This window comes from Macaca mulatta, chromosome 15, assembly GCF_049350105.2.
Source record: "Macaca mulatta isolate MMU2019108-1 chromosome 15, T2T-MMU8v2.0, whole genome shotgun sequence".
In the NCBI taxonomy this organism is placed as follows: domain Eukaryota; kingdom Metazoa; phylum Chordata; class Mammalia; order Primates; family Cercopithecidae; genus Macaca; species Macaca mulatta.
Window position 1 is genome coordinate 108,546,091 of NC_133420.1, and position 20,215 is coordinate 108,566,305.

The 20,215-nt window shown below is 41.9% G+C and overlaps 1 protein-coding gene and 1 pseudogene across 1 annotated transcript in view; one reads left to right on the top strand and one right to left on the bottom strand.

Annotated features, from left to right (window-relative positions):
• Window positions 1–20,215, bottom strand: part of GNA14 (G protein subunit alpha 14) — a 224,379-nt gene that overhangs the window by 141,632 nt on the left and 62,532 nt on the right.
• Window positions 10,620–11,025, top strand: LOC114672821 (nuclear transport factor 2 pseudogene; annotated as a pseudogene).

A 20,215-nucleotide genomic window follows, 5' to 3' on the forward strand; every position in this document is an offset into this window, starting at 1 on the left:
AGGAAGGAAGGAAGGAAGGAAGGAAGGAAAGGAAGGAAGGAAGGAAGAAAATTAAGTTGTTAACTATTAAAAAAGTTACCAAGGTAAAAATATATACAAGTTAAATCCAAATTTTGATTCAGAAATGCAAATTCGGATCTGGCAAATCTGTGGCATGGAATCTGCTGGTGGGGAGGGCAGAGCCCTTCACAACAGTTAACCTGAGGAGGAAAGGCTGACTGGGCTTTCCTAGGTGCAAGAGGTGGGGCAGGATGGCGAAGTCTCTCAGAATTTACAGGCGGGGAGCTCCCTGGGTTTGTCCTGCTCATGGGCCACAGAGCTGAGGAGCAGGCTGCAGAGGAGATGGGGCTGCCTTCAGCAAACCCCCTTTAGCTGGTCTTGTGGAGGGAGCAAAGACACAATTGAAACAGCAAAGGTGCACTTCAGAAACCCCTAGGGGGATGCAATTTGGAAAGCGACTGTGATGCCACTTCTGAGATCAGCAGGAGTCTCTGCTACTCAATACTTTCAGGTGGATCTCCAAATCAGACACGTTTTTCAATGCCCAGGCAGAAAGAGCCTTCTATTTAGCCCAGCTTTGACGAGAAACCCAAGTCCCCTATGTTCCTTCTCTTATTCTGTTAAAAGGCTCCACCACCCCAGATGATTTTAAACTGAATCTCCAGCCCCATGAATCTCTTTTGCCTTTTTTTTTCTAATGGGGTTGGGGAAAAAAGGTTCCCTCCCCACAGAAGGTGGGTTGAACTTACTATTGCTATTAATATATGTTTCAAGCATGCTCTTCCCTTGATCCTGGTTGTGACGTGGTAACTAGCAAGGCGGCCAGGGGGATGCAGTCCTATTAGCACAGCAGCATAGGCAGAGATCATTGGCATTTGGCCGAACATGGGCACTCAAGAAGGAAAATACCTACTGCTGGTGTGCTGCAGCTACTCCTCTCCAGTGCTGGAGGGGCCAGAACTGTCCTGCCCAACAAGTTTCCTGAGCGCCTACTATGTGTTGGGAACTGTGAAACGGCTGTGAACGACAAGGACACAGCTCCTGCTCCCCAGGAGCTTACAGAACGGTCAGCAGGAGACAACTGCACAGGAGACCACTCATATAGTGAGTTCTGCCGACAGGGGCTGCTCCAGGGAGGAATTAAGGTGGAAGGAATGAAGGACCCAGGCTATCTGGGGGCTTTGGTTTCTCCCCTGGGTTCAGTACTTCAAGGGCTGTGTCTGGCCCCCTAAAGCGAAAAAGAGTGCCATCTCCTCTTGGAGGAGGGTAGTGGGGGATATATGTTTTTCTTTTTTCTTTTCTTTAAGACGGAGTTTCGCTCTTTCACCCAGGCAGGAATGCCGTGGCGCAATCTCAGCTCACTGCAACGTCTGCCTTCCAGTTTCAAGCAATTCTTCTGCCTCAGCCTCCCAAGTAGCTGGGATTACAGGTGCGTGGCACCATGCCCGGCCAATTTTTGTATTTTTAGTAGAGATGGGGTTTCACCATGTTGGTCAGGCTGGTCTCGAACTCCTGACCTCGTGATCTGCTTGCCTTGGCCTCCCAAAGTGCTGGGATTACAGGCACGAGCCACCACACAAAAATCACAGAGAGGAAAATGTCCATACATTTTAGGACCAAGAATTTTATTTGGATTGATTTTTGTCATTATTGTTTGCTTGGAGGAAGTTGCTTATCTTTAAAGCAAACAAATAAATATATATATTTACTTAATTCTAACAGCATTTCCCCCAATTTTAACAGCTTTATTGAAATACAATCAACATACTATAAATTTACCCATTTAATGTGTACAATTCAATGGTTTTTAGTATATTTACTGAGTTGTGCAATCATCACCATAATCTCATTTTAGAACATCTTATCATGTTTTAAAGAAAGAAACCCCAAAAGAAACTTTGTACCCATTAGCAGCGACTCCTTGCCCCCACCACTGCAGCCCAGGCAACACTAATCTACTTTGTCTCTTTAGATTTGCCTATTCTGGGCATTTCATATGTGGAATCATGCAATATATGTGTTCTTGTGTGTGTGTGTATAATTGGCTTCCTTTATTCACATAATTTTTTAGGTTTATTTATCTGGTAGCATGCATCAGTACTTCATTTTTTTTAATTGCCAAATAATACTCTATTATGGCTATTCCACATTTTGTTTATTTTTTCATCAGATGATAGACATTTGGGTTGTTTCCACTCTTTGACTACTATGGATAATGATGCTATGCAGATAAGTTATCCAGACAAATCTTCCATTCTTCCTCTTTCTTGGGTCAGTCCTACCTTTAGACATTTCTTTTTCCTCCTTTCTTTCATAAGATGAAAGGAAATATCATGTATCCATCATAGTTTTATAGAATACATAAAAAGACACAAATTCCAAGTTGGCCGCAAAAGGTATTTTAGAAGAGAGGCTTTGTTTCAATGTGTAATAAACTGATGTGTGACCTGTGATCCAGTTTTTAAAAATATTTATGTCAGAATCACAATCTGCAATTAGAAACTAAAATTAACTAGCAACAAATAAAATAAATTAGTTTGAATTAGCCAAAGTAATCAAGTTTATCAAAGAAATTAAATATATTAAGCAATAATTAGCCTAAACATCATCCCATGCCTTGAAAATCTTGCAAAAACTTGGTGTCTGTATGCCTCCTGGGGACTCTGTACATTTTTAAATGAGGTCAGACCAGATCCAATTAGGATGCTCTGAATGCTTTGGGGTTATAGTTTAATGAGTTACAGCAATAATTTACTAAATGTTCCATTGTGGCTTCATGGAGATAATATTACAGGTAGATAGCATAGGTCTATAGAACTAGCTGATTAGGATTTGCAGAAATAAACTATGAATAGTAAGCCAACAATACACTATCAATGCTAAATAAATACTTAGTGATATTATCTCAGCTAAAATGAGATTATAGGTCACTTTAATACTCTGCTTGAAAGTTATTTTTATCAATCCTTGAATGCTTTCAGAGAATAATCTCTTAAATTTTCTGCATCATAGATGTTGGGTTGCAGGAGAGGGGAGCATTAAAAGTAAAGATCTAGGTTTCAGGCAGGGTGCGGTGGCTCACCCCTGTAATCCTAACACTTTGGGAGGCTGAGGCAGGTGGATCACCTGAGGTCAGGAGTTTGAGACCAGCCTGGCCAACATAGTGAAACCCTATCTTTACTAAAAATACAAAAATTAGCCAGACGCAGTGGCAGGCACCTGTAATTCCAGCTACTCAGGAAGCTGAGGCAGGATAATCACCTGAACCTGGGAGGTGGAGATTGCAGTGAGCCGAGATTGCACCACTGCACTCCAGCCTGGGCAACAGAGCGAGATTCCGTCTCAAAAAAAAAAAAAAAAATCATCTAGGTTTCAGCTTCCACTGGGATACAACTGATCTGTGCTAAAGGGATAAGCTGGCTCAATTTCTCCAGGGCATCTGCAGGCTCCATGACGGTGTGATAGTGGAAGGAGGGTAGGCAAGGGATGAGCAATACACTGAGGGGAAATCTTGCACCAAAATCTCTAACCATGGGCTAGGATGCTAGACATGGGTCAAGAATCATCACAAAGTTCAAAGACAGTGGCCAAATGCAATTAGACTTTCATACCACTTAAGCACTACCCTTTGTTTTTATAACTTCTGTCTGCTTCTCTGTGGTTAATAGACCAGAGGTTAGGGGAAACTTTGGTGTTGGCATGTGACTAACTCCACTTCAGAGAAGAAGAGGGTCAGGAGAGAAGGCAGCATATAAGGAGCTTAGAAAAAGAGTAACCATTGTACTATTCATATATATCTACAAGTATCTATGTATCTCTATACATCCCATAACCTCACGTTGTAAACCTCAAATATCCACAACAAAATTTATGTTTAAAAAAAGATATGGGTATCATGCCATGTACCTGTAATTCCAGTATTTTGGGAGGTTGAGGAGAAAGGATCACTTGTGCCATGAGTTCAAGACCAGCCTGGGCAACATAGCAAAAGCCCGTCCCTAAAATTAAAATTAAGCAAAAAAGAAAGAGGACCGGCCGGGTGCGGTGGCTCACACCTGTAATCCCAGCACTTTGGGAGGCCGAGGCGGGCGGATCACTAGGTCAAGAGATCGAGACCATCCTGGTGAACATGGTGAAACTCCATCTCTACTAAAAATACAAAAAATTAGCCAGGTGTGGCGGTGTGCACCTGTAGTCCCAGCTACTCAGGAGGCTGAGGCAGGAGGATGGCATGACCTGGGAGGCAGAGCTTGCAGTGAGCTGAGATCGCATCACTGCACTCCAGCCTGTGTGACAGAGCGAGACTCTGTCTCGAAAAAAGAGAGAGAGAGAGAGACAGAGAGAGGACCTACAGGAAACACAGGCAAGCTGCCACTGAACATAGGCAAGAGCATGACACTGAAACCAGTCTCAGCAACAGGACAATCAAGCTACACCTCGACGATATTTAACGTTTGAAGAAAAAGGCAAAGTAAAGTCTAGAGAGATCATTACTTTCAGTGGTTTACTTCCAAATTAAAAAGTTGTTTGATTGGTAATTTCAAAGCCAATGAAGGTTTGTGTTTCCTGCCTTCCCGGACTGCCATGGGTCTGGAGAGGTGATGTGATTAAATACAGGCAGTAGTTTACAGCTAATGATGACCAATGGAAGAAAAAAATATTTCTACAACTTGAAATTCATATATTACATATACTGTTTCTCCTTGCATTTTAAATGTGTAGGGATATGAGGATTAATGTAAGTATATTTCTTTTTTTCACTTGAAATGGGTAGAAACAAGGATTCTCATCAATTGACACTATCAGGAATATTTGTTCATCTTTGAGAGTCTCATTAGGTATAATTAACAGTAGCCATCACATCAGGCAAGCTCTGGAATCTACGTACTTAATATAATATTTTTCTTGTTTATTTGCAGGCAGGCAACCTTCCTCCATGCTGCAGCTATGCTATCTGTGACATGTGGCCTCCAATATTGCTACAACAAAAGAAAAACAGGGGAGTCTTATGTGCCTTGACCCAGATAAGACTCTCTCCTCAGAGTCACATGACTCTAAAATAAGTGCAAGGGAGGTGGGAAAACTTGGCAAGTACTAACTGTTAGCTGCTTCACACCCAACTTCCTATAGAAGAGTACATCAGCCAGATATCCACCCTATAGGGGGGAAGTAAATAAGGTTGCCAAGAAAACTTTTCTAGAGGAGGATAGTTTGAAATCACTAAGCATAGCTGGAGACACAAGATAATGGTTTCACGCTTCATATCCTTACTCAGTGTCCAGAGTTGGGGCTCCGGCCCAGACAAGGAGTGGCAGGTAGCTGGTATGGCCCCATTTGACTTCATATCTGGCTAGAATACAAGTTTCTCAACTTCAACTCCAATGTCATGAAAACTGGACATTAGCCAGGCATGGTGGTGCATGCCTGTAATCCCAGTTACTTGGACACTGAGGCAGGAGAATAGCTTGAACCTGGAAGGCGGATGTTGCAGTGAGCTGAGATTGTGCCATAGCACTCCAGCCTGGGCTATAAGAGTGAAACTCCATCTCAAAAAAAAAAAGAAAGAAAGAAAGAAAAAGAAAACTAGACATTACATATTACTTCCTTCTAGAATGAAAGACTCTTATTGAGATATCAAATTTGCCTAAACTTTTCACATGAAAAAAAATTTACTTCCAGGTCTTGCTTGACAGTAAATGTTTATTAACTCTTGTAAATTAAAAATTGCTTGAAGATTTTTTTTTAAAACTATTGATATCGATCTCCTATTTCAGGCCAATTGAGTTATAATGTCTAAAGACAAGCCCAAACAATTATTATTTTTTTTTAAGAAGCTGGGTAATTCTTAAAAGCAGTTAAGGTTGAGAGGTTCTATTTCAGATGTAAATCCATCTCATCTCCTACAAATTACCACTTTCTATTGATTTTAAGTCTAAAAAACTTTAAAAAGTATGAGTGCCTAAGACCCACCTCAGATATTCTGATTTTTTTTTTTTTTTTTTTTTTTTTTGAGACGGAGTCTCGCTGTGTCACCCAGGCTGGAGTGCAGTGGCGCGATCTCGGCTCACTGCAAGCTCCGCCTCCCGGGTTTACGCCATTCTCAGCCTCCGAGTAGCTGGGACTACAGGCGCCCGCCACCACGCCCGGCTAGTTTTTTGTATTTTTAGTAGAGACGGGGTTTCACCATGTTAGCCAGGATAGATATTCTGATTTAATTGATTGAGTTGTGGGGGGCTGGACTTGGGGATATTTAAAGTTTTTCATGTGATTTTAACAAGAAGCCAACTATAAGAACTGCCATTTTGTGTCAACACAGCCATCCCTAAATCCCCTCACCAGACCAGAGGTGGCATGACCAAAATGGGGTTTTGGGAGAAGGGGGTAGAATCTGCACCGTTGGTGCTATCCATGGTGCTGAAATGGTGTTGCAATGAATTTTTTTATTAGTAACCATGGTGAGCACTTATTGTTTAAAGTATTAAAATATAAAATCCTCTACAGTTGCATTTTTTAAATTGAGAGATGTAAATCTACTGCTAATCACAGAATGACATTCCTATGGATTTTCAATTCAATATCATGGCTTGTTAAGGGAGAGAGATTGACGGATGTGGTGAGGGAGGGGCAAGGAGAAGAGAAAGATGTTGAAAGAGAGGGTAATTTGCTGTTGGTCTAGTGATCAGATAGGGCAAAAATAAAGATAGTTATGGCTTGTGCTCTTGGCAAATCCACATATTTTTATTTTTAGTTGATGATAGTGTACTGAATACTGAATATTTTTAATTTTTAAAAATATCTAAATTTTTATATCCCATCTAAAACTCGAAAGCATGATGTTTATTGTTTTATTTTTCTAAGAATATAGAGTGGCTTTTTTGAGGAAAAGCCTATTTCAAGAGTAACATCTTCATTTTATGCTATGTAACAATACTACCACTGAAGAGTTTCAGTTGATGCATTTGTGTAGCTTCATAAAAAATGGGTTAACATGGTGTCAGGGAACTCTAATCATTAGATATGGCCAGGAGGTTAATGTTTCCCACCTTTCCCTCCACATTCCGTACATCATTATCACAATTAAGTTGCCCAGTCAGTAATTTATTATTTCAGGTCTGAAAATCTATGCTCATTTCCTCAAATTTTACAGAGATGCTCTATGTTCCATGATTCATCCAGCAATGACTTGGTAACAAAGGGTTAAAAGGTTAAAAAAAAGAATGCTATACACCTTTCCCAATTTATGACTGTTCTCAGAAACAGAGCAAATATTTTCTGGGGTAAATGACATATGACATTATGAAAATATGAGCCTCATATGCTAACCTGAAAATGTCAAATATTTGAACCCCACCTTATCAGCAAATAGCTCAGAAATTTATGCCTCTTCCTTGCTAACCTCTAGCATTTTCCATGAGGTAGTAGTATGTGCATGGACAGAAATCTAGTAAAACACACGGAAACACCCTTTGAAACAGTTATACTCCTGTTTTCTGCAAGCAATTAAAAATTAAGGGCTTTAGGCTAGACACCAGAGGTGCTTGCTAATATGCAGATCCACAGGCTGTTTGAAGAGTTAGTGGGGAAAAATGTCTCTCATTTTAAATTAAAATTACTCAAGAACTCATTTTACTTATTACCAAGCTAAATGAGCTTGGACACCTGAATTTACTGCTTTGGGGGAAAGAAGAGTAAGTTACTGCCCTATATTTTCTTAAATAGTGTACATTCCAAAGAAAGAATTCCAGATAAATTCTATGTTCCCCTAAATGAAAGTTCAGAACTTTACCAATTTGGTTAGTATAACAATAAAATAGAGTTCAGTTCTCAGACCTTGCTTTATCCTCCATCTATATCAATATTTAACAAGTGGGTCTCATAAACTCAAGTCTTAGTGGATTCAGGTCAAGATGCTTTCAAAAACAAACACATCTGATCATCCTACAAGGGTGGGGCAGCCCTCCCTCTAGGACTGTCATCAGTGAGACATGACTTCTATTCACCAAAGAGGCTTTCAAGAGCCAGTTTACCATCAACACATGGAGAATCATTTTAGCTTAGCCTCCTTAAACTTCTGATATTCCCCATCTGCAGATTAAACACTCTAAGAACCTTCCTGTTTACTGACCACTTTCAATGAGGGCTCTGTAGAATGGAGAAGCAGGATGACAGAAGGAGTCACAGGAGGTACTTTGGAATTGCTCTTCCCATCAAATGACCTCAAAACTTGTTCTCCCAGTAGTCATGCATTTTTTATGGAAGTGAACAAAGAAATCAAATACTCCTCTCTCACCATTTAAGAGTTAGTATTACTGCAGTATGAAGATACTCATCATCAGAAACCACAGACAATAGGTCAAGGGTTGTCGAGTGAAACCTTGAATGATCATGGCAACAAGTCTTGGCCAGGAGTGGTGGCGCATGCCTGTAATCCTAGCACCTTGGGAGGCTGAGGTGGGCAGATCACGAGGTCAAGAGATTGAGACCATCCTAGCCAACATGGTGAAACCCCGTCTCTACTAAAAAAAAAAACCCAAAATTAGCTGGGTGTGGTGGCGCACGCCTGTAGTCCCAGCTACTCAGAAGGCAGTGGCAGTAGAATTGCTTGAACCCAGGAGGCGGAGGTTGCAGTGAGCTGAGATCACGCCACTGCACTCCACCCTGGTGACAGAGTGAGACTCCATCTCAAACAAAACAAAAACAAACAAAAAGATTAAGTCTTGCTTGCCTTTTATCTGAGGATCATTGGGCCTGCCCTGCATCAGTGGCCCTGTGATTTCAGTCTCTCACATAACTCTAGAAAACTCTTATTACATCTAGGGCCAATGACAGTTTTATACTGCTTGAAAACGTGTTTAGAACTTGCTTGATATTGTGCTTCCAGTATGAGTCAACTATTGGAATAGATACAATAGTGAAAAATATCAATCTGGAACTAGAAAAGGACATGTTTAGTCACAGGTTGCTACAACCTTGAGATATAGATGAGCACCATATGTCTTAAAACTCATAAAATTTAAAAAATTGAATGAAGATAAAGAATATTTTCATGCAAATCTTTTCATAGCCTCGGTTTACAGACTGTCCTTGCAACATTTATCCAACTTAAAATCTTATCCTCATATTTCCCATATTGTAGTTTGGTTGAAACCTCATTTCTGCACAAATATTGTCCCTACGAAGAAGTAGGCTTCAAATACAAAAAGGATTCATTACCAGAAAAGGGAATTAACCAGCTGGGTAAGAAGGGCAGACACTGTAAGTGCACCTAGAATACTGCGATCCAGTCTTCATTAACAATAAGGACTTCCACTTGATGGGCATCCAAAACACAGACATGTGGACCTAAACAATGTTGTGGCCCTTATCTAGGACCATAGGGTGACACTGGCTATGATGCCTGGGCAACTGCTGGGCCACTGCCTGTGCCCTATTCTCCAGGCCATTTAGCCCTGGGAGGCTGGCAGTGAGCTGCCCGAGATGGGATGAGGATGTCTCTACCCAGGATCTCTGAGATCTAGGGCATCAGTCCCACCCTATGTCATGCCTATAAAGTTGGAATACTGGAGCATGTGACTGGCCCTCAGGCACTGAGAACAAATAAGAGGTCTTCACACTAAGGCTGGGCACAACTGAATGCAAAGGAGCAGAGCAGGTGGAGTTGACAACTGTCTTCAGATGAGAAGACACTGCCAACAAACACCTCAACTATTCTCCCATACCCACAGGCTACTGGGAATAGACCTCTCTGCAGGGCAGGTGTGTATAGGGAAGGGGTTGCCTCAAGTCCTGCCCTTCCCCAACAATAGACAAAGATTTGGAACCAGAGACCAGCTGCTTGTCCGAACTGATACTGGTTCTGGTTTCATGATCAATCAATGACCTTGAGGCACATTCTTTTAATTTCCCCAAAATCTAGTTTCTCCAGTTTTATAAAGTGATGTTAACTTTGCAAATTCAAAGGAAATCTTGATGTCTGCAAGTCCCTGGTCTTGGGCTTTTCAAAGACCCATTGTTCTTCCTTCAGCCATTTAAGGTTACTTTCTACAACTAGATGCTACATTTTCCCCCAGATAGACATTTCAGTGACAGTCTCACCAAGATGCAAAAATAGGCTCAATTTTATGTTTCCTTTAGGTCTGCTGACTCATTTATTTAAGTCAATGGCAAGTCCTAACTTGTTCCATTGTGAAGTGCTTGGACAGAAATTACTGCTATTATAACAGTGATGTTTCTACACTTTCCAGTGATGCCCCTTCCTTGCCACCAATCCCCTTGCTAGGTGATTCATTTCTATCCTTCTCCAATTCCTCTTGGGGGCACACTTTAATCTAGTCATTTATTCATTCAAAATCTATGAGAACCTATTACGAACCAGGGCTTTGGGAATTTTTGTCTTCTTCTGACAATTTTTAGGTGGGCTGGAAATATTCCAGGCCCACTTGTAGCTTCTTCCATTCTCATTTAATATATAGCACATAACTAGGGTGACCATATGTCCTAGTTTGTGCCTGTTATGCAAGCATAGATCTCAATAGTGCCTACTTGGGTCATAGACCACTCTCGGTTGCCACTGCCACTGCCGCCATAGTGCCAGCCCCCTGGGTCTCTGCAAGGCCAGGTGATGCTCCAGAATGGGAGATAAGCTGATTTGGGAGCAGACTGAATCCAGCTTCATTCAACATTACTACCAGTTATTTGATAGAGATAGAACCCAAGTAGGTACAATTTACATTGATGCATCATGCCTTATGTGGGAAGGACAGCAATTCCAGGGGAAAACTGCCATTGTGGAGAAGTTGTCTAGCCTTCTGTTCCAGAAAGTCCAGTACAGCATCACAGGAACAGGACCATTAGCCCACATCAGATAGCTGCATCATCAGCCTGGTTGTGGGTGAGCTTAAGGTAGATGAAGACCCCATCACCGGGTTCCACCAGATGTCACTCATGTTCCTATTAAAGAATATCAGTGAAGCTTGGGTTTGCACCAATGACATGTTCAGGCTTGCCCTGCTCAACTTTGGCTGACCTCCTGTCACCCAGGCACTCACACTGTTTCCTCCTCACTCCTCTTCCCAATACTATTCTCACTCCTCCACATGCTCCAAATATCATACACAAATGAGCAGGGCCACAATGGGAGTGCGCACAGTGTGCTGCTGCCACCAAGGTGTTGTGCATGATGTTTGGATGCTAGACTAGTTGCACCTGATGAGAGAAATTTGTATTGTACCAGTGCATTCCTCAGTAATACACGTGCATGCAAGTAATATCAAAGGTTGTCTTTTAAAAGAATCTACTGACGAGTTGCTCTAGTAACCCAAAGAAGTGAAGGAGAAAGCAGCTGCCTCACTGCCCAGACATTGATTTCTTCAGAAGTTTCAATGCTTAAAGATACATTAAAGCCACACACACACACACACACACACACACACACACACATAGTGCCCACTTTTACTCAGATGATCTCAGTTTGAATTATAAATGACTTGGTCACCCTAAAGATAACTAGATCTATCTGCAATTCTCATAGACTTTATGCAGGGTGTGTTTATGGGTGAAGCGGGGGGGATGTGGGAGTGGAAGGAGTCCCATTTGCAGAGACCACATGAAACCTTAGTTATGTGCTAGGCTGAGACAGGCTGCAAGAGGAAACCTTGAAGCTTGCTGCCATTTTTTAAGAATCATGTTTGGAATCAGTTCTTTTCAGAGGGAGCTAACAGAGAGGTTGACAGCATAGACTCCATAGCCAGACCTGTTGGCTCTACCATTTCCTAGCTGTGGGCAAGTCATCTAACCTCTCTGTGCCTTGGTTTCCTCATATGTAAAATGAAGATAATCATAGTACCTGCTTCATGTGGTTGTTGTAAAGATAGCATGAGTCAATGTACCTGGCACATCAAAACTGCTATGACATGTTTTCTGCCACAAATGATTGCCCTGAATTCAGATCCAAGTCCAAGACAACTACACAGTGGCTGGATACAAGGGAGGTCAAATTTCAAGGGAATTTTGGTGCAAAAGACTCTGGTTCAGACATTGGCAAAATTACCCCAATTGGATCCTTTTAGGAAGTAAATGTGTGATAAACAAGGCAGGTCACTGAAGTTGTATCTCAAGTTTGGCCAAGTCACAGAATCCTTAGGACCCAGGGTAGCTGAGTGCCCAGAAGAAACAATCATCCATTCCACACTCCTGTGGATGCTTCTTATCATCTCTCGTCATCCAACTTCATCTGTTGGTAGCTCTCCTTTGCCACCTTAAATACATACAGGAAGGACGGGCCAAGCTTCATTCACAGAGGAAGAGGTGCATGAAAAATCTGGAACCTCAGAACCTTGACATCAACAGGAACCTTCCTCTTCTGAACTCTTAAATTGTAACATCCTTCTCTTCAATCACAGCGTCAGATCAATCCAGCTCCCTGAAGCTCATAAATACCTTGGGCTCCTTGAAGCCTCCGTTGTTTCACAAATTATTTTTTCTCCGTCTTCATTTTCTTTCCTCCACAGCCTGGATCACGTGCCCTATCATTGTAATGCCCTTTCAGCAACACTTTACTTTCACCTCCCAGTGTTTGTCCACCCAAGGCATGAAAGCTTCCAATCCTGGATTGATCCCACTTGGCACAAGAAAACCCCAAAGAAACTGCAGAATATTTTAGGTTTATGCTGCTACTCAGTTATAGTTTACAACTTCAGTGGGCTCTCAGTGGTGTGCTTTCCTTTCTGTGGTCTAACTCACTAGCCTTCCACCTTCATTCCTGTCCTCCACAACTTTACCAACCTCTCCCCATCCCCTACTGCTTTCCACCAGGCATGTAAACACTGTTTCAGAGACACTGACCACCAGGATAGAGTCCAATCTCCTTAACTGCTGTCCATCTGCTTCCCCTGAGATCTTGTCCATTACCTTGAACTGATAGTTTGCTATCACTCAATGACAATTTGCATGCCCATTTTGCATAAGTGTTTTCACTTCTCTCCAGTCCACCAGATAAATATTTCTGAACTTTTCAAACACAACCCCCTTCACTCCCTCATCCCAGCTGCCACAATATTTAGTCATTTGTTACAGTCATATGACTTGACACCTCCTGTCATCGGTCTGATATACAGACTGATAGCAGGTAATCACAGATACATTGTGCAACACCTCCTGTTGTTACACATGTATCTGTGGTTGCCTAACATGGGTCTGTATATCTGTATTTGCCACAAGACATCGAGCTCCATAAAGTCAAGGGCCTGGTCTTGCTCATCTTTCTCTGCTCAGGCAACTGGGAAGTCTCCAGGAGACACTCAAAAACCATTGACTGACTGATGGAAACCTCACTCTGACTGGCAAGGCTAGGTTTTCACATCTGTACCCAGCTATGTTAAATCAAGATCCCCACTGATGAATGCAGTGCTAGCATCTGAAATCGTTGGTCAAACTGCAAATATAACAGAAGGCAGTGCTCAGAGACTTCCCAGCAGCACTCACTGCTGTGAAGCTCAGAAGTCTTGGGATATGCACAAGAACTTCACCCTATCTCTAATTGGGCTAATTCTCCCAAACAAATGATGAGACAACGCAGTCTTTGTTTTGTGAATCTGATAAGGAAATGCAAGCCAGACATTAAAGACTGAGTTCGGGTTTAAGGGGCTGGGAGCAGAGAAGAAAACAATCAAGGAAGACAAGAAAGCATTAAATTTACACCCGAGGTCATCAGGGCTTCAGCTAAAAAGGCAGATAAATAGCAGGCAGCTGGGAAATGTGGAAAAGCTCTGGCAACAGAAAACCCCAATTCAAGGAATCTGGACTCCTCTAACTCCAGATTCCAAAACAAAGGACTTCTCTGCAAGTTCATGAAGTTCCAGTAAAACTTTGTTTGGAATTTTACTTGTTTTATGTTCTCCTTGATTAAGAGGTTAGGACTTTGAAAAACTCTTTTCAGATGATTTCTGTTTGACTCTTTACTGACCTACTTCTGAGTGTATGTGTGAGAGATGCTAAACAGCCTAACTTCTGTGTCTACAAGCTTGAGATGAGATCCCCATCATCTCCTCTCCAAGCTTTCAGCCCTCTAACAGACTCCCCTACTCCCGAAAATCCTTGATTAGTCCCTAAACTAATGTTTCTAAAACTTTTCTGTGCATACCACCTGGGGATCTTGTTAAAAATACAGAGTCTGACTCAGTACATCCGGGGTGTGGTCTGCAAGTCAGCATTTCTAACAGGCCCCCAGCCAAAGCCATTGCCTCAGGTCAGAGGACCACTCCTAGAGTAGCAAAGTTCTACCCCTCCACTGGTGGACCCAAAAGACATCACCCAAGGGACAAACACGGTGCTCCATTGATCTGCAGGAATAAAGTATTTGAATTTCATGTTACATTTATCTAAAAATATAAAATCTCAACAAACACAGCTAGCTAACATCATTTGGTCTGTCAGATGACCTCCCAACAGAGATTATGTGAAAAGGAATACTGAGACAAGGGCAAAAATAAAATTCTGCAACTCACAGCAGTAGACAGCAGTGGACTCACTTGTTCGTTCCCATTCAGCTTTCTGCTTAAACAGTGCCAACAAACTGGAAAAGGTAATATTAAGAATCTACCTCCACCAATCAAAGGTGGTCTAGTAGTTCAAAATAATAAAGATTATTTGGAATATGGGCTTATAGTCATCTTTAATGATGACCTTGGTAGTATATTGTATCTGAAAATAGTATATGCTTATGATTTTAAAGTAATAATCCCTAATTTGAAGAGTACATATGCAAACATTATTTGACTGATGGGGTGTGCAATCCAAGTTTGGAGACCACTGTTCTATACTACCAGCTTGCCTTTCCTTGCACCGGAGAATAAAATCCCTAGTCTCCACTCTCCCAACTCACCCTGTCTCCAGTCCTGTGACCTACCCTCCCAACCCCCACCACCCCAACCAATATTTCAGCTGAAGCAGTAGCAGGAAGAGCCAGCAAGCCCAAACTCAGATGACTGCAAGGGGCAGGGAGGTGTTACAAGAAAGTGGTCCAGGTCCAGATCCAGACCCCAAGAAAGGGTTCTTGGATCTCATGCAAGAAAGAATTCAGGGTGAGTCCATAGAGTAAAGCGAAAGCAAGTTTATTAAGAAAGTAAAGGAACGAAAGAACGGCTACTCCACAGACAGAGCAGCCTCGAGGGCTGCTGGTTGCCCATTTTTATGGTTATTTCTTGATTATATACTAAATAAGGGGTGAATTATCCATGCCTCCCCTTTTCAGACCATACAGGGTAACTTCCTGATGTTGCCATGGCATTTGTAAACTGTCATGGAGCTGGTGGGAGTGTAGCCATGAGAAGGATCACAGGTCACTCATGGCTGTCTTGATTTTGGTGGGATTTAGCTGGCTTCTTTACTGCAACTTGTTTTATCAGCAAGGTCTTTATGACCTGTATCTTGTGCCAACCTCCTATGTCATCCTATGACTTACAATGCCAAACCATCTGGGAATGCAGCCCAGTAGGTTTCAGCCTCATTTCACCCAGCTCCTATTCAAGATGGAGTCGTTCTGGTTCACACGTCTCTGACAGAGGGATCACAGAATCTTAAAGAGGGAAGAGTGCTTACGAGACCAGAATATGCCACCCCAAAATATGACCGTAGGAGACCAGAATATTCCATCCCAAAATATGCCTTTTAGGCATAAGAATTATTTTAAGCTGATTATTTTGAGAAACTACAGACACAGAAGTTCCGAACATAGAGTCGAAGTTTCCTTTTGTAAGGGAAATTTGTATCTACAAAGAAAATATCCGTTCGTAAGGGTGTCTCCCTCTCTGTACCAGGAAGAGAAGGATGACTCACTATAGTCTCTTATCAATGAAGAAGGCACAACTTAAAGCTGCATAACAAACCTTACCCTTCTTTACCTTGCTTTTCCTGGGTAGCTCCCCATAACTGGACTTCCCCCAACACCCTTGTAACCATTTCTCTGACCATAACTCCAATGACATGATTCCAGCCTCCTGGCCTCTCATCTCTGAATGTGACCTGCTTTGCCTATATGCCTCTGAAGGTATAGAGCACAAAATGGAATTCCTCACCTAAAGTGTGGTATGACCAGCACAGAACAGCACAGGATTATCACCTCCCTTTTCTCAGACAGTTTACCTCTACTAATGTAGCCTGTGATGTCTATCCAATACATCCCCTGAATGTTTTTATTGGTGCTTGTCCTCCGCTACATCATCCTCATTTATAATTCCAGATTTCCCTCTTGGGCTGTGGGAGGTTTTTAAACCTTTATGTCGTTAGATTTCATTTATTATTCTTTAGTATTACCTTCTCATGCCTGTAGTGTATTCTTGTTTTTGCCTTCCCAAAATGTTTGCCCTTCTGTCTGTAACAGTATCTCTATTTATTTTCCAGGCAGTCTTAGTGGTGCTAACAATCAAGTGGCTTGCCTTGTTCCGACCTGAGTGTTCTGAGTGTTCACCAAACACTCCCCAGGCTACAACAGCTGCGCTCCCCTCTGAAATCAGGACACAAGAATTGAAAGCAACTGGAACAGATACATCACTCACTCCTGGTATCCAGAACCCCATAGCATCTTTCCCACAAATTGGTTGTTCAACTTTTCTTTCAATTCCAGGAGCTCCCCAGTATCAGTTTCCCATTGTTGCTATAACAAATTACCACAAACTCAGTGGCTTAAAAGAACACCAATTAGGAGTCTAGCATCCAAAATATATAAGGAGCTTTTTTTTTTCATATATATCCATAACATATAAAGATCTCTCACAACAACAAAAAGATAACCAGCCCAATTTTTAAAAAATGGTCAAAAAATGGAGATTTCCTCAAAAAAGATATATATATATATAGTCAACAAGCACATGAAAACATGCTTGACATCATTAGTCATCAGAGAAATGCAAATACAATTCAGAGTGAGGTGCTACGTCACTCCCGCTAATGAAGTGGCATCGTTGTCTGGGGTAAATACCTGAGGTTCATTGTCCCACACCAAGGGAATCAAGGACACGGACACACAAAAAGTGAGTTTAAGAGCAGAGGCTTAATAGGCAAAAGAAAGAGAACAGCTCTCTCTCCTGCAGAGAGAGAGGGGCGCCCGAGTGGGCCTTCTAGTCGGTGACAAAGTGCACCGGGTTTTATAGATGAGCTTGAGGAGGCAATGTCTGATTTACATAAAATTAGTTGGACCAGGTGTGTCATTTACATAGTGCATGAAGAAGCTGGCCACCCCACCCTAACCTTTTATTATGCAGATGGATTCTCTACCTGGCCAGCGCCATGTTGCCTGTTCCTTTACTGTACCCGTAGTTGACAGAAAAAGGAAGATGGAGCCTCCATGTTGAACATGCCTGGTCCCCAGGTAGCACTTTCCTATTGGCACAGCTGCACACATTCACCCGTGCAAGCTTCCAACAGGCTTATCCATGTCTGCAGCTCGATTTTACAGGCTGTTTTGTTTTGTTTTGTTTTTAGAAAAGAAATGATTTGGCGACTGCTTTTTATTAAAAGGAAAACCTTACTAAGGACTCTCTTACCCTCACTCTCTGCCTAAATAATTTCTAGCTCCTGTATCATTTGGATAGCTATACTTAAAGAAAAAGAAAAGAAGTGTTGATGAGGACATGGAGAATTGGAAACCTTACACATTCCAGTTATTTGGTGGGAATGTAAAATGGTCAGCTGTTATGGAAAATAGTTTGGCAGTTTCTCAAAAAGTCAAACATAGAATTACCACATGACCCAGCAATTCTACTTCTAAGCATCTATACCCCCAATTCGGAAAGCAGGTACTCAAATTAGTATCTATACACACAGGTTCATAGCAGCACTATTCACAATAGCCAAAATGTAGAAACAGTCCAAATATCTATCAATTGATGAATAGCTAAAGTTATTGTGGTATTTATATACAATGGAATATTATTCAGCCATAAAAGGAATGAGGTACTGACACATGCTACAACATGGGTGAACTTTCAAATATTTGCTAAGCAAAAGAAGCCAGACGCAAAATGTCACATATTATAAGATTCGATTTCTATGAAATATCCGTAGTGACAGAACACAGATTGGTGGTTACCTGGGGGAGGTGGGACAGACAGATGGGCAGCGACTGCCTAATACGTATGGAGTTTCTTTCTGGGCTGATGAAAATGTTTTGGACCTAGATAGAGTGTTTGCATAATACTGTGAATGTACTAAATGCCGTTTAATTGTTTGCTTTAAAATGGTTGCTTTAGTGAATTTCACTGCAATTGAAACACACGCACATGAGCATACACATATACACACGAATTTATTATCTCATAGTTGTGGATTTCAAAAGTCCTAAAACCTAGGGGTTGGAGGGCTCTATTCCTTCTGGAGGTTCTAGGGGAGGCTTCATTCCGTGCCTTTTTCCGGCTTCTAGAGGCCATCTGCCTTCCTTGGCTTTGGCCCCTTCCTCCATCTTCAAAGCCTGCAGTAACTTCAAATTCCTGTCTCAGCGATGTCTGCTTCAGTCATCACATCGTCTTCCCTGGCTCTGGCCCTCCTACATTCCTTTTATAAGGACCCTTGTATTACGTTGGTTCTACCTGAATAGTCAAAACACTCTCCCGATTTCAAGATCCTAATCCCATCTGCAAAGTCCCTTTTGCCATGTCAGGTAACATAGTCACAGTTTTCAGCGATTTGGAGGTGGACATATCTGAGGGGCTATCACTCCATCCGCCACACCCTGACATCCCTTCAATGAACTCTTCTTCCTTCAGTTAGCCGGTGTCTGTTGCTTGCAACCACAGAACAGTAATTGATAAAATACTTCCTGTTTTTCAGCACTGTGTTTTCAATGAATGAATGAATGTGAAAGTAACAAGCAGGACTTGGTGATTTCTTGATCCTAATGGAGAATGACTAAGGAGAGCTGCAGGAATTTCACATTTAGCACAATGCCTTCCCCAGGAGCAAGGAAGCCTGGAGAGCAGATGCTTAGGAAGCGTCTAACAGCTGAATGAATCATAGGGTGAGAAGAGAAGGAAAGTTTAAAGCCTTTAATCAGAGGATATAGAAGCAGGGATAAGACTGAACAGAGAGGAGCAAGGAAGCAGGAAAATGTATTTCATATAAAAATCTAAGTTAGAAGGCAGGTTAGCACACATAGCATAAAAGTTGCTAATCATCCTTCTTTGTCAGGTGACACCCTCCTACTGTCAAGCCTGAATCTGAGTCAGAGGTCACCTCAGCCCCAGGAAGTCCTTCTGATGTTCCCAGACAGAATTAACAGCTTTCTCTGTTCCACAGATATATACCAGGTGCTTACTGTGTTGCTCTGAACAAATGCAGTCGCAGAAAATTCTTCAAAAGAAGGATTTGCCACTGTCTAAAAGTGCCTGGGACACATTGGGGGTTCACATGCTAACCACATCTTTAAAAGCCATGGGCCAGCACAGCTAAAAAGAACTGTTTGTTTGCTTTAGATATTAGCATTCAAAGCCATCTTTATTTTATTCCATTTCATACAGCCCCTTCAATATATTTTTAAAAATCAAACTTGGAATCACAGCACTTTTGTATGCCCCAGGAATCTATTTTAGCTCAGTAACTTTTAGGACCAGTTTACCAAAACCTGGCATTGGTTTTCACAGGTGCATTTCTTACAAGCCAAACAGGCCTGACAGGCAAATAAATGCTCACTTGCAGGGTCATTCTAGCTCTCTGATGGGCCAGGCCACTTCATTTCCCGGAGCCTCTTAAGGAGGAAGCTATTTGACTTTCTGCCTCAAACAAATTGTGAGTATTAGCAATTCATTTGACTTTGACCTAGAAATTTTATTCATGCAAAATGGAGTTTTTTTTAAAAATATATATATTTTAGGAAGTCAGGGTTCCTGGAAGAGTGGAGAACACTCTTTGTTTAATGTGTCACCTTAGAGTTCAGACATCACTTATATTTCATCCTCAAAAGCCATCGCATGAGTCAGCCCTGTCTTTACAGCGACTGTGTTTGTTGAAAGGGGAGAGGGTTGTTTGCTCATCCAGGGTGGAGAAACCTCTGAGACTTGTTGGATATTGCCTTTTTCCTCCACCCTCGGGGTATGGCCTACAGTCAGTACACAGTGGGTGAACCGCAGGTTGCCTAAAGCAACCATGATAGCCAGAGTTGCCTGCAAAAGCACATTGTCATTTGGACAAAAGCACATTGTCGTTTGGATGGCGAGGCTGGATTTTA